The sequence below is a fragment of the Arvicanthis niloticus genome, chromosome 13 (assembly GCF_011762505.2).
Source record: "Arvicanthis niloticus isolate mArvNil1 chromosome 13, mArvNil1.pat.X, whole genome shotgun sequence".
NCBI classification, from domain to species: domain Eukaryota; kingdom Metazoa; phylum Chordata; class Mammalia; order Rodentia; family Muridae; genus Arvicanthis; species Arvicanthis niloticus.
The window spans coordinates 17,665,211-17,679,999 of NC_047670.1; the positions used below are offsets into that span (position 1 = coordinate 17,665,211).

Here is a 14,789-nt window from a genome sequence, read left to right on the forward strand (position 1 = left end):
TATATGTTAGTATATCAACATATATAACCCCAACTCCTTCCCTCCACACCTTTAAACTGTCTTGAGTTTTTCCAACTTCAAACCTTCTTTCTTTTTTATTTAAACTGTCTTTCCCTCTTTCTTTCTTTCTTTCTTTCTTTCTTTCTTTCTTTCTTCCTTCCTTCCTTCCTTCCTTCCTTCCTTCCTTCCTTCCTTTCTTTTTCTTTCTTTCTTTCTATGACCCAACAAGTCCAATATAGTTCTACCTATATGTATGTGAGTGTGGAGCCATTTCCTGAAGCATAGGCAAACTCCCAGTGGATACAACAACCTCCCCCCCCCCCACACACACACAAAAGACTTACTCTCTCCTTCCTTCTTCCTCCAGCACCTGTTAACCACCTCAGCTAGAGGTAGGATCTCCGGGACACCTCCTGTCCCTTCTGGAATGTTTACCGGCCTGTTCTAGTTGCAGGTAACTACAGGTGATTTTAGGTTCGAGAGAGCAATGGCCGGGTGATATGCAGAAGGCAGAGACTCACAGCACCCTCATTCCCTGGCTCTTACATCCTTTCCACTCCCTCTTGAGTGATGCTTCCCAGCCGGGGCTCAGCTGTGCACGCAGGCTGCTATTTAGGGATGAGCAATTACTGTCACTCCTCGGCATGTTGACTGGGTCTGAGTCCCTGCATTAACTGCTGCCTGTCCAAAAGGAAACTTCTCTGACCGTGATTTAAAGACGCACAAATCCATGGGTTTAATTATAAATAGTTAGAAGGCAATTTGACAGCATAACCATAGCAAAATGAGGTAATAATAGTTTCCTCAAGAGCCTGTGACCTCCCCAGCCATGGGCTGTGACCAGGGTTACAGTATCAAGAATGACCAAGAATGTGCTGAGAGGTATAGTGGGTGTCTATTTTCAAACCTGCTTATATATTTGTGCAGGTTTGCATGTGTTGCACACACACAGACTAAGGGTATAAGCTTTTGTGTCATTACTCAGGCACCATTCACTCTATTTTTTGAGAAGTCTCTCACTTTTACCTGAACTTCACCTGGTTGACTAGGTTTGCAAGAGTTCCAAGTACACAGCGTGACACCAGCTTTGCTTCGGGCTCTGGGGAGCAACGCAGATGCTCATGCTTATGAGATGAGTGGAACCCTTGCCCAGGGTTTCTCTGTGCAGCCCTGGCTGTCCTGGAACTCACTCTGTAGACCAGGCTGGCCTCGAACTCAGAAATCCGCCTGCCTCTGCCTCCCAAGTGCTGGCATTAAAGGCGTGTGCCACATTTGTTCTGTGTCTGACATAGCAACCCTGTGAGCAAACCACAGCACAACTTTGAGAAACGTGAATCTGGCCTTTCTACATGCACTGCCTTTCAGCCCCTCTCTAATGCGTGTGTGCATGTGTGTGTTGTGGGGCCTGGGGATGCATGGGCACAAGCACTCATGCATTACTTTCTGTCTTATTGCCTCTCACTAAATTGGAAGTTTGAGAGTTTGTGATTTCTGCGAGATTGTCTGGCCAGTGAGCTCTCGGTATCTACCTGACTTTATGCCCCATGCGTGTGCTCACAGCTCTGCTCAGCTTTACGTGGGTGCTGGGGGTTCAAACTCAGGCTCTCCCGTTTTCACAGAGTATTCTTCCCCACTGAGTCACCTCCTCAGCCCCTTCTCTCTGTTCTGAATTTCCGTGCGTGACAACCACCCACAACTCCTGCCAGACCCTGATAATTTCTTCCAGCTATTGTCCAACGCATTGTCCAACTGTATTGTGACTTTTTTCCTTTTTCACACACACACACACACACACACACACACACACACACACACACACACACACAGAGACAGACACAGAATTCTTGTTTGTTTGTTTGTTTATTTGAAACAGTGTCTCACTGTAACATGACTGTCATTATGTGACATTTAGGTTGGCCTCAAGCTTGCAAAACTCCCCTTGCCTCTACCTGTTGAGCGCTGGGAATTACAGTAGTCTGCCACCATGCTTGGTGTCTTCTGGTTTATTTCTAACCCTCTGACTCCCTGGAAGTCTAGTCTCTGGCTTGCATCCTCCTAGCTAAGACTCAGGGAATATGAGTGAGTATTGACGTCATCAACTGGTTAGTGTCATTAAACACAGTGTTCTGAAATACGAATCTGGCAGTGATTCAAGAGTTAGAAACTAAGGAAGACGAGATCCTCATCTTAAAGGTCTCTAGCCATTTCAGGTAGAGAGAATTATAGAACAAAGACCACATGGTAGTCTACACCTGTGATTCCAGCCTCTGGGAAGGCTCAAGTAGGAGGGTCACAAGTTAGGAGCCAACCTGGGAAACTTAGTGACTGTCCCAAAATAAAATGTCAAAGACATGGGGATCGGTATTAGGATACTTGCCTAACATGTGGGATACCCTGGGTTTTGTACACACAGACACACACACACATACACACACAGAGACACACAAACACACACTATAGGATGATGTGAGACATGCACAGATATTTCATAGAACCAAGAAGAGACAACTAAACCAGTTTCAGAAGGAAAAAGGTGGTAAGGAAGGATTCCTAAGAGGAATCTCACAGGATGTGTAGATGTCAACAAGGCTTAGCCTTCTATGGTGACTGGAGCAGCAGTGTCCGCAAGACCAGAGGACTGATGGGAAGAAAAAGCTCCCAGTCCTGTGTACAAGCTTGTCTGAGTGCAAACGTTCCTGCCTGTGTGAGCATGTGAGTGCCTGTGTGTGATCTTGAGCTTTGACTGGTGCAGATACGCTGAGCAGCTAGAGGCAACGGAGAGAAAGGAGCCTCTGGGGAGGGGAAGTCAGCGCCCTAGAATGTCAAGTGCTGCTCACGGGCAGAGACCCAGGGCCTAACACACCTACTCACCACTCACAAGGCAGCTTCTCGAAAGCAGCTGGGTCTGAGCCAGGCTTTGAGGCACCCAAGGACGAGAAGGAGGTGAGAGTGTGAGTTAATGTTTACTGTCCACTCTTCATGTCAAGGGTCTCTACTGGTGCCGTTTACTCTCAAAGCAACTGAAGACACAACCCCAGCCTTCTACTGCAGATAAGAAAACAGGCACAGAAAAGTCACTTGGCAGATGTCACACCGACCTGATAGAACCAGAAACAAGTTTCCCAAATTCAAACCACTGAGCACTAAGGAGATGCGATTTCAGAAACGTGACCTTTGCTAGACAGTGACAGGAAGTCACTGGAGATTAGGGCACAGTCATAGGCAGAGAGAAAGTCGCCTGGAGACACAGAGCACTAAGTAGCCGAGCAAGGTTCAGGAAGATAAGGTGGGCGGGCACTTCAGCAATCAGACCTCGGAGAGAGAAGCCAGGTGAAGTGGCCTTTATGAACAGGAGCTGCCATTGTGGCAGATAGGTGGCCATGGCTGTCAGCAGGAAGTGGACAGCCGGCCTCAGAGACAACAGAAAACAGATATGTCATAAGGACTCTCTAGAGAAATAGAACCAAGATGGGGAGGAAGGTATGTTGGACCCAGGAGAGGAAAGGGTTCAAGTCCAAATGAGGGACACAGGGAAGAACTGCTGTTTCAGTTTGAGTCCAGAGGCAAGAAGAAATCAGAAAGCTGACTAAGCAGGCGAAGCCCTCTTATTCGCTGTTCAGACCTCCAACTGATTCAACGAGGCCCACACATATTAGGGCATTTCGGTAGTTCCCTGTTTACCGTGTCTGCATTCAAATATTAGTCTTATCAGGATATCCCCGGTCACACCAGAATAATGCTTTACCCAAAGTCAGGTCATTGTTGACACAGTCCACACATACAACAAACCATGGCAGAGAGAGAGAGAGAGAGAGAGAGAGAGAGAGAGAGAGAGAGAGAGAGAGAGAGAGAGATTGGTTGATATTTGGTAAACAGAAAGCTTGGAGGGGGAGACGGCCCTGACAATGGTCCTGACAAGCAACAGAACCTTAGACCAGCTTCAGCTGACCATCCAAGAGCAGGCAGGCCTGTTCTAATGCCACAGCCCTCCCAAGAATAGGTGCCAAGCTCTAGTTGGTAAATTATTTACAATTTTTATTAGCCAGAAAAGGTGCCTATTTTCTGGCTGACATTTAATGACTCTGAGTCTTGCCAACCATAGCCATCACCTTCTATCAGGTACAGGACACACGTGGCCAGCCCTGCTGAATGCCTGACCCCTGGACCTTCCCACACACAGTGTACCAGTGCAGCTGAGTGGCTCTGGGACCTGGCTTGTGGCTGTCTCTCAAAGTGTCATAGGCAGAATGTATTTATTTATTTATTATTTATTTAGAGACAGGGCCTCGTTATGTAACACTGATTAGTTTGAAATCTTTACATAGACCAGGCTGGATTTGAACTTGTAGGGGTCCTCCTGTCTTGGCCTTCTGATGTTGAAACTATAATTGTGTAGCACCATGCCTAGCTGGAGATAGAGTTAGGCCCACCACCTATTAGAGTCCAAGACCCACAGCTTACCCTCTGTAAGATCACAGGAAGCCAGTACTTAAACCACGTTTCTTCTTAGAGGATGTTCCAAGAGATATTTACACAAAGGCTTTGTAAGACTCTTTAAGAGGATGGACAAGGACCAGGGGCATGGCTCAGTGGATGAAGGCCCCTGCCATACTGTCAGAACACTGTTCAAGCATGGGGTCATAGGAGAGAATTCTGAGTGCTTGGGAGAAAACTCCAAGAAAGCACGAGCCTTGTGATCTCAGTGTCTTCAAAACATAGAATTGTTCTTGGAGTGTGTTTCTGTGCCCTCCTGGGCAGAGCAGACCAGAGTGCATCTACTTCAGCTGTTGCTATTCATGTGCCTCTGTGGAAAAACATGTTTTAGTCACATGTGGCTTGTCTTGGTGAATGAACATCTTCCTCATGTGAATCCTCTTAACTCTAAGAGTATATATTGCCTGGTGCTCTGAATAATGTTAGCTATCACGCAAGTCTTTAGTCTGTCTCATTTTTAGGCTCTACTCTCCCGGGTTCATACCACCAACAAGAGCGATACAGTCTATACAACATGGAGGCCTGAGTTCCATTCAGGAACCCACATGTAGGCAAAAGGAGAAAATCAACTCTGCAGCCATTCTCTGACTTCTGCACAGACATTGTAACATGTGTAACCCACACAGGAACACATGAATAAGTAAAATTTCTTCTTTGAGGGTGGGATAGGGTGGGAACAGGGTCTCACTATGTAGCCTTGGCTGGACTGGAATTCATTATGTAGACCTTATAGGGGTCCACCTGCCTCTGCCTCCAGAGTGCTAGGATTAGAGTTGTGTGCCATTGTGTGAGGAATAAATTTCCTTTTTAAGGAAAGAGTTATAAAGCTGAGTGCGGTGGTTCATACCTCTAATCCTAGTATTTAGAAAGCTGAGACAGAGGAGTCTCAAGTTTAAGGCCAGCTTGGACTCCAAAGTAACTGAAAAGCGGGGGTGGGGGTTTTGTTTGTTTGTTTGTTTTGTTTTTTTGGCTTTTGAAGGCAGAATTTCTCTTTGTAATTCTGGCTGTCCTGGAACTCATTATGTAGACCAGGCTGATTTCGAACTCAGAGATCTGTCTACCTCTGCCTCCTGAGTGCTGGGATTAAAGGTGTGCACCTTCCCTACGTGGTTCTTTGTTTATTTGTTTTTTAACTGATTTTTATTCAAAATACATATGACATCCACATTTGTTTTAAATAAAAAGAGAAAAAAATACCTAAAAAACCAGCTTTTTTTTTTTTTAAAAAAAAGAGAAAGTAAGTCATGCTCACGTGGTTGCTACCCAGCTCTGTTACAGTCGGCTGTATTAATACACACACTTCCTAGAAGCATGTCATGGCAGCTGGAATGAAAGCGGCCTCCATAGGCTCACACGTTAGAAAGCCTGCTCCCCAGTCGGTAGAACTGTTTGGGAAGGATTAGGAGGTGTGGCCTTGTTGGAGGAGCTGTGTCACTGGGGGAAGGCTTAGAGCTTTCCAAAGACAAGTGCAATCCCCAGTGTTCTCTTTCTGCCTGGTGGCCGTGGATCAAGATGCAAGCTTTCAGTTGTTACTTTATGCTGCCATCATGGACAATAACCCTCTGACACACAACCCAAAATACTTTCTTCATGAATTGCCTTGATCATGGTTTTTATCACAGCAATAGAAAAGTGTGTGTGTGTGTGTGTGTGTGTCATCACATGAAGTGAATTACAAAGTGGATATGCCTACATTAAAATATAATTTCTGGGCCAGCAAGATGGCTCAGTGAGTAGAGGTACCTGCTGCCATGCCTAGCAGAGTCCCGTCCCCCACCCGCAGAACCCACATGGTGGAAGGAGAGAACCGAGAACTGATCCCACAAATTGACATCACTATAGCAGGCACCCACCTCCGCATATATACCCATAAAACAAATAACTTCTTAAAATAAAAATAAGTAATAAATGGGGGTTCAACACAATCTGGGTGTGGCGGCACATGCCAACACTCGGGAGGTGAAGGCTGGAGGACCAGGGGCTCAAAGTCATCTTCAGTTACACAGCGAGTTCAAGGCGAATGTGAGATACACAAGAAGATGTCTCCCAGCAAAACAAACAAACAAACAAACAAACAAACCCCTAGGCTGGGAATGTAGTTCAGTGGAAGACACTTGTTTAGCACATGTGGGCCCCTAGGTTCAATCCTTTGCACTGCAAAAACCAACCAACTATTAAAATATACTCCATGTTTCCAGCTAGGAGATGGCTCCATGGTTAAGAGCACCTTGTAGAGAACTGTGTTCAGTTCCTAACCCCCATGTCTGGAGATTCACAGCCATGAGTAACTCCAGCTCCAGGGAAACGGTCCTTCCCAGGCACTTGAGCTCACATGAGTATGCCCCTCCACACACACACAGAGCTGAGTAAACAAATCTCTGACAACCTAAATAAATAAAATATTATCTATATACATATATACTTTCAACACCATTTTGATGGGCATCTTGAGAGTGTTGTGATAGAATTACTGTGCCACAATGTTCTGAGGAAAATAAACAATCAGTCTGTCACTTTGTTGTTGCTGTTGTTGAGGGAGAATCTCATTGTAACCCAGGCTGGCCTCAAGACATTCAATAATCACCCTGTCTTCATGTTGGGAGATCTGGGATTACAGGCACGAGCCACTGCACCCAGCAACGGACAAGTACCAGGAAGAAGTTGTGCCGGGCTTTTGAACTGTGATTGGATTGACGTAAGTGTTCTGTGGAGAGAACAGCCTGGTACAGAACGACCTTTCGCCACACAGAGAGGCTAGGGTGGAACCCGCCCCACCTTTATTAGCTGTATGCCTTTGAGCAAGTTCCTCATCCTCTCTGTAGCTGTTTCATTAGTAAAAGAAAATATAAGGTGAGTTTGACTCGACTGAGACATACAGCTTGAGAACCCCAAGCTGGGCTAATTCAGCCATGGAAACCCCATATCTGGGTTTTTGAGTTGTAAGGTCGGCACACTTAGGAACTGCGGCTCTGGAACATTGGAACATTGGAGACAGTAGGCTGGGAGTTGGATGATGGAGGAAGAGATTAAGCAGAGTCAGAATAGTGTGTCTGACCTCAGTTACTCTGACAGTGACCCTTTGTACGGACAGAGTTGGGTGACGTGCAAAGCTGCAACTTTGTCAGCAGAGAGCTGGTTCAGATGAGGAGAGAAGGGAAAGGCAAGGCAAGCGAGGCGGAGCCTGTACAGCGCCTGCGCAGAGACTTGGTCTCCCTCTCTGAGCTGCGCGACCCTTGGGATAGGTACAGCAGGAGCAGACAGACAGACAGCAAACAAACCCTCAAGCAATGGGTGCAGGATGGAAACGATGGCTCAATGGGTGAAAGTTCTTGTTTCACAAGTGTGAGGACTTCAGTTCAGATGGCCTGAACTCATGGGCGGCCGCATTCGTTAACACTTGTCTGTAACATCAGCGCTCCACGATGAGAGAGGAAACAGAGACAGGAGAAATCTGAGACTCTCGGGCCAGCTCCCCTGGCATGCACATCACTGAACAGTAAGAGATTCCAACTCAAACAAGGTGGAAATCAAGGACTGACACCTAGACACCACGACTGATCTCTGATCTCCTCCACACACGTGTACACACAGGCGAGAATGTGCCTACAAACACAGATACGCCCATTTCTTTAAACAAACAAATGAAAAAAGAGGCTTCCGGTACAAACAAAGCACCGGAGGAAAGGCTGAGGAACCCGTGCAAAGTTCTCAGTGGGGAGCTGTTCGCATTGACCTCAAGTGAGGAACCTGGAAACACCTTGGGAAGAACAGGCTAAGAGAACCATCCCTTGGGACCAAAACTGATCATGTTTGTCCAAAGCTGGCAAAAATATTAAAGGATGGGAACATGACTACAGAAGAGAGTGGCATAGGATGTCCTCAAAAGTTAGGGGCGGGGGCAGTGAGGTGGCTCAGTGTATAAAAGTGCTTGCCACCAAGACTCATAACCTGAGTTCAATTCCTGGAATGAACTCTCACAAGTAGCCCTTTAAACTCTACCATTAAGCAAGTAAGTGTGTGTGTGTGTGTGTGTGTGTGTCTGCGTGCACGCATGCGTACATGTGTATATGCATGTGTGTGTACGCATATGTGCGTGTGTGTGTGTGTGTGTACATGTACGTGTGTATGCCTATGTGCGTGTGCGTGTATATGTGTATGTTCATGTGTGTATGCGTGTGTGTGTGTGCACATGCACATGTGCATGAGACACCTCTGGAGTCTAGAAGAGTTTGATGAGTCCCAGAGTTTGATATCTCCCGGAGCTGGAGATACAGTAGTTGTAAACCACCTAGCATGGGCGCTAGGAATGAAGTTCCAGTCCTCTGTAAGAACAGAAAGCACTCTCAGCCTCTGAACCATCTCCAGCTCCTGTCAAAACCTTTCTTACTTGGATAAACCTTATTCGAGGCCAGATCCCAGTTCTCATGATGAGAACCAAAGCTTAGAAGGGAAGAGCTTGGTGGCAGTGTGCAGCTATAAACCCTGCACTTAGGAGGAACTAGAGACCAGAGGAGCAGGATTAAGGCCAACCTTGGTTACAAATAGAGTGTGATGCCAGCCTGGGCTATCTGAGACTGTCTCAAAATAACCAAAAAGAACAGCAAAAACAAAGAAAGGAGCCAGGTGGTGACACTCACCGTTAACCCCAGCACCTGGGAGGCAGAGGCAAGTGAATCTGGTCTACAGAGTGAATTCAGGACAGCCAAAGCTACACAGAGAGACTCTGTCTTGAAAAACCAAAAAAAGAAAACAAAGAAAAAGAAAGAAAGGAAGAAAGGAAGAAAGAAGAAAGGAAGGAAGGAAGAAAGGAAGGAAAGAAAGAAAGAAAGAAAGAAAGACCAAGAAGGGAAGAAAAAGAAAATCACTTTTCCCTCCCCCATGGCACTCAGAAGAGCAGTCACTCGCTCTGTCTGACCTGGATCCCTGAATGGAGAGGGTGTACCCTAGAGACCGGCATCATTTACGAGTGATTAGGACGACTGCTGTAGAGTCCGGGAGTACGGGAGTACAGAGAGATGAGTGGTCCCAGGCAGCAGAGTCCACATGCAGTGACCAACATCCCCTGGCATCTGGGTGGTGAAAGGGTGGGGCCCATAGCGAGCCATTTTGGAGTTTGCTGCTGAAGCCATCCTGAGTCTCCCTCTGAGTCTTCCTCTTGGTTCTCCGAGTTCCTGAGTCACCTTAAGTAAACTCTTCCATTGAAAAGTTCGCCACTGTTTTTTTTTCCGCCCCCTGTGGTTTGAAAACAAGCATCTTGACTAATACAGAAGGAACATGAGTCACAGTTTCAAAAGATACGGCTGTTAAGATAGGAGTGCTGGCCCGCAGTCTGAGCAATCAATCAGAAGGCAGAGGCTGGCAGAGCGTTTGAGGCCAGCCTGGGCTATATAGTGAAAACAGGGACCCTCTCAGCCTTATCTTCTTGCCTGTCTACATGCCTTTGTATGCCGGCCACCTTTCTGTCGGGGACCCCCCAGTGATCACACTAGGCTGGGGCTCAGATCAGTTCCTCTTCAGCCCTCATCAGAGGAACTTCCTCCTACAGTGCCCAACACAGAGACCCACCTTGTGCAGACAGTGAGAGACTCTGGACCACCCAGTTCTAAATGGGATGCCTTTATTAATCCCCACTTCTACCCCTCAAGGCTCAGGGATCTATGTGGAAGAGAAGGCAGAAAGATTGTTGGAGCCAGAGGTTATGGGGGACTCCAAGGAAACAGTGTCTTTGGCACACAGCAGGGCTGATGTATATGTGAACTGACGGAGACTGTGGCGGCAAGCACAGGACCTGCACAGGTTCAAGCCAGACTGGGTGGAAGAGAGAGATGAGCTCTCACCCCAACCAAGAAACTATTTACAGTACTAGTTGCAATCAAAGGAAAAGTAGTTTCCGCCAGTGGAGTCTGACTGGCTATACTAAGCATACTTCAGCGCAGGCCCCGTGCCCAGGAGTAGTTGGCCAATACAAAACAAAGTCTAGGATATTTTTGTACACTTTTTGTCTCACTTTGGTTTATTTTGGGTAATTTTTTTTTGTCTTGTTGGTCTATTGATTGTTTATTTTCCATTTTGTGAGCTTTTAAATATGTGTTTTCTGTTTTTTGTTTGTTTGTTTGTTTGTTTTTGAGAAAGAAGGAGAGACAGGGCGAGAAAGAAGGAGGGAGAGAGCGAGAGGAAGGGAAGAAGGTAGAGAGAGAGGTGGGTGAGGAGGTGGAGAGGGAGGAATTGGGAGAGGAGAAAATGAGATTGAAAGATATTGTATGAAAACATTCTTTTTTCAGTACGAGAAATGTTTAAAAGTCAAATCAAACCAAACAGAACAAAGACATTGCGGCTCCATAGAGACTAGAAGGCTAGGCATGATAGCATTTTCCTGTAATTTCAACCTTGGCACTCCAGACTGAGGTCTTCTCTAACGGAGGAAGGGGCTGCATATCAGCCAAGAGCCAGTCAGAAGCAAATGCTATTGGGCATGTCAAAATAGAGTGACCTTAGAATAAAGAGTGGCTCTCAAGGATGCTGTGTTAGAAGGCAGGATGAGCCAAAGGGGACAGGTTAACAGCCTTGAGAAGCAGCTTTTGCCTTCAGCCCAGGGCCAGGAGGTGACCTGTAGCCTCAGCTACATGAGGTCCTGACTAATGAGCAGTAAGTGAAGGAAAAGTCATCATCTGGAAACAGAGGAGTCTGAACAGACAGAGTGTCCGGGCAACGGGATCTTGACCACCTAGCCTCTGGACTATCAGGAGACTTACATCTTGGGCTGGAAAGAATGACTCGGCATTAAAAGCATTGCTGTTCTTCCAGAGGGCACTACTTTAGTTCCCCGAACCCACATTCGGCTGCTGAAAACTGCCATAACTCTAGCTCTAGGGTATCTGACACCTCTAGTCTTCATGGGTGCCTGTTGGGATGTGCATACACATGGACAAATTCACAGGCACACATATACATGACTAAAAAATAAAGCTACAACAAAAGGTATATTTAGAAAAAATGCAAGGAAGGAAGGAAGGACAGAAGGAAGAAGGAAAGGAAGAAAGGGGTATCTTGAACTAAAGAGAGGGTTGTCTGGTTATAGAATGCATGTTTAGCAGATATAAGGCCAGGGATTCGATCCACGTTGCACACACACAGACGAGGAGAGAGGGAGGAGGAAGGGAGAAAAGAGAAGAAAAGGAAAGTCATCTCTATCCACTGCAACCTGGACAAACTAAGCTAAGGCACGGTGTGAAGCAGAGGGACCAGCGTGCTTAGTGGAGCCCCTGAAGTAGCATGCCCACTCAGTTAGCGCACACCTCGGGAGGATGATAAGCCCATGGTTATGCACGGCATTATTACAGGCTGCATTTATTCAGAACTTTATATATGCAGAGTATTTTGCTGAAATGTATTATGGATATATACTGATTGTATTTTTTTTTCTTGTTTTATCTTTTGGCTTTTTGAGACATCATAGTCTGTAGCCCAGGCAGGACTTGAACTTGCTATGCAGTCAAGCCTTGAACTCCTTCCTGATTCTCCTGCCTATCTCTCCCAGGTGCTGGAATTACAAGAGTACTCCACCATGCCTGGCTGATAACTTGTGTATTCTGGAGACAGGTGTCATTGTATTGATGGCTAACAAATCAAGACTTTCCTCTTCAGCTATTGAATTTCTGGGATTACAGGCAATTGTTTCTGCCATCAAAGTGATTTACAATTTCATGGAAAATGTCATAAAAATTTGAATAAAGACTGATTTAGTTAAAAGGTTTTTTTTTTTTTTTTTTTTTTTTTTTTTTTTTTTTTTTTTTTTTTTTTTTTTTTGCAATGCTACTTCTGTTTTTGTTTGGTTTGGTTTTGCTTTCGGATAGGTCTCCAGCTCTCTGTGTAGCAGAGGCATGCACTACTGTCTTCAGTTTATATGATACCAGGGATTAAACACAGGGCTTTGTGGGTGATGGGCAAGATCTCTCCCTATGGAGCTACATCCTTATCCCCTACGTTCTTTCTTTTCTTTCCTTCCTCTTTTCTTTTTCTTTTCCTTCTCCTCCTCCTCTTCCTCCTCCTCCTTCTTCTTTTTTTTTTGGATTTTTGAGAGAGGGTTTCCTCTGTGTAGCTCTAGTTGTTCTGGAACTCACTCTGTAGACCAGGTTGGCCTTGAACTCAGAAATCCGCCTGCCTCTGCCCCTGGCGTGCTGGGATTAAAGGCGTGCGCCACCACGCCTGGCTGTTCCTACTTTCTTAAGTATGAGACATAAGTATGAGACATGTACCATGATAATGTGGAATACTGACATTAGAGGAAGTTACATGGTGAACGTAGGAATCTCTGTCTCTGTCTGTCTCTGTCTCTGTCTCTGTCTCTGTCTCTGTCTCTGTCTCTGTCTCTCTCTCTCTCTCTCTCTCTCTCTCTCTCACCTGTCTCTCTTTCTGGTTTGTAGAAACTGGTCTCATCTCATGTAGCCCAGGATGGCCTCAAACTCACTATGAAGCCACTATATATGACCTCCAACACCTGATTCTCCTGCCTCTGCCTCCCAAGTGTTAGGATCACAGGCTTACATCACCACTCCCGGCTTTTGAGGACGTTGTCTATGCGGTCTATCTTTGTAATGCTTTGCTTACTTTTATGTGGTGCAGTGCGTTTAGTGTATGTTTATGCCCCTACACATACATGCGTGTAGGGACGTGTGCAGAGGCCAGAGGTGGACACTGGGAATCTTCCTCAATGGCTTTCCATCTTACTATTTTGTCTGTTTGTTTTGTTTTGTTTTGTTGAGGCAGGATCTCACTATGTAGCCCTGGCTGGGCTGGAACTTGATATGTAAACCAGGCTGACAGACGCAAGCTCACAGAGATCCATCTGCTCCTGCAGTGTGAGGGTTAAAGGTGTCCACCACCCCACCTAGCCTTCCATCTTTGAGACAAGGTTTCACATTGATCCTGCAACTCACCAACACAGCCATACTGGCTGCCCAGTGAGTCCTAGGAATAATCTTCCTGTCCCCAACCTGCACAGCTCTGGGATTGTAGGTGTGCCATGCTCCTTTTACATGGGTAATGGATTTTCTTCCTCATGCTTTACACCAAGCCCTTTGCTGACTGAGCCATCTCATCTGTCATATCAGTACTGAAAGACAGAGTTAGTAGGATCAGAAGTTCAAACTCAGCTACATAGTGGGTTTGGGGCCAGCCTGCCCGATATGAGACCTTTTCTCAAACAACAACAATAATAACAAACAAAAACACCCAGTAGCTTCCTTCGGGAAAAGGCTCTCTTACAGCACAGGATGAAGTCAGGAGGTATAGCCCTGGGTCCTTAATATGCAGGGAGTCCTGGGTTTATCCCTAACACACAAACACAAGCCTAGTGTGATCCTTTGCATGCATAACCCAGGCTGCACCAATCAGTTTTCCTCTGGGAACTTTCTGCCCAAAAAGAGGGTAGGAGAGAGAAATCAGCCATAAGGGAAGAGGCCTTTCAGTCTCTGAGGAGTTGCTTAGTCTGGGAGCACAGGGGGTTCAATAGCCATCTCTCACAGTATCAAGGAAGGAACTCTCACAGGTGATGACTTCAGCAGGAGGGTGGCATGGAGTGGGAAGGAGGAGGGGGCAGGTTGTTGGACCTATGACCAAAGTCTCAGGATTCTCCTGTCCTGACCTCCAAAGGCTTACCTGACAGACTCACCCTCGACTCTGAGAGACTGCCCTTAGCCTACAATCATCTACTGTCAAATACCTCTCCTTTGCCTTTAAACTAGTTTAAGTTGTGTTTCTGTCCCTTCCTAATCGAGGGAACACTCAGTCCATTTGTCAAGGTCACCGTGGAATTCACTGGATGCAAAGGTTGATCTGACCGCTAACCTTGTTGAGTGTGAGGTTTGGAGGGAGGCTCCCTCTACAAGGCGATGCAGTCCAGGGCTGAAGATGGTGAACAAATTCAAAAGCATGAGGGTCACTCCTGCCTTTAGCATCGACTGGCTGAGTGATCCTGTGGAAGATTTAAATTGCTTGTGTCTTAACTTCTCATCTAAACCATTTGCAAAATATTACAAGGTCTGTGTACATCAGATGGGGTTATACATTTTTCCATTTTTCATGCGTGTGTGCATAGACATGTTTTTGCACGTATATGTGTGTATGTGGATGCATGTGTAGATGTGTATACTTGCATGTGGAGATCTTAAGTTGATGTAGAAAATCATCTTGGGTTTATCTTCTACCTTACGCACTGACGCAGCCAATATGGCTCACCTCACTAGTCAGCTCGCTCTGGGGAGTCCTCTGGCCTCACTTTCTGAGGCTGGAATTAT

The 14,789-nt window shown here is 46.1% G+C and overlaps 1 long non-coding RNA gene across 1 annotated transcript in view; it reads right to left on the reverse strand.

The window, feature by feature from the left end:
* LOC143434062 (uncharacterized) overlaps positions 1-14,789 on the reverse strand; it is an 18,956-nt gene continuing 4,167 nt past the window's right edge. Inside the window, exons 2-3 of the long non-coding RNA XR_013103244.1 lie at positions 9,410-9,726; positions 1-4,804 (exon numbers count right to left, since the gene is read on the reverse strand). This is a non-coding gene — a long non-coding RNA (uncharacterized LOC143434062). The remainder of the gene's footprint in view (positions 4,805-9,409; positions 9,727-14,789) is intronic.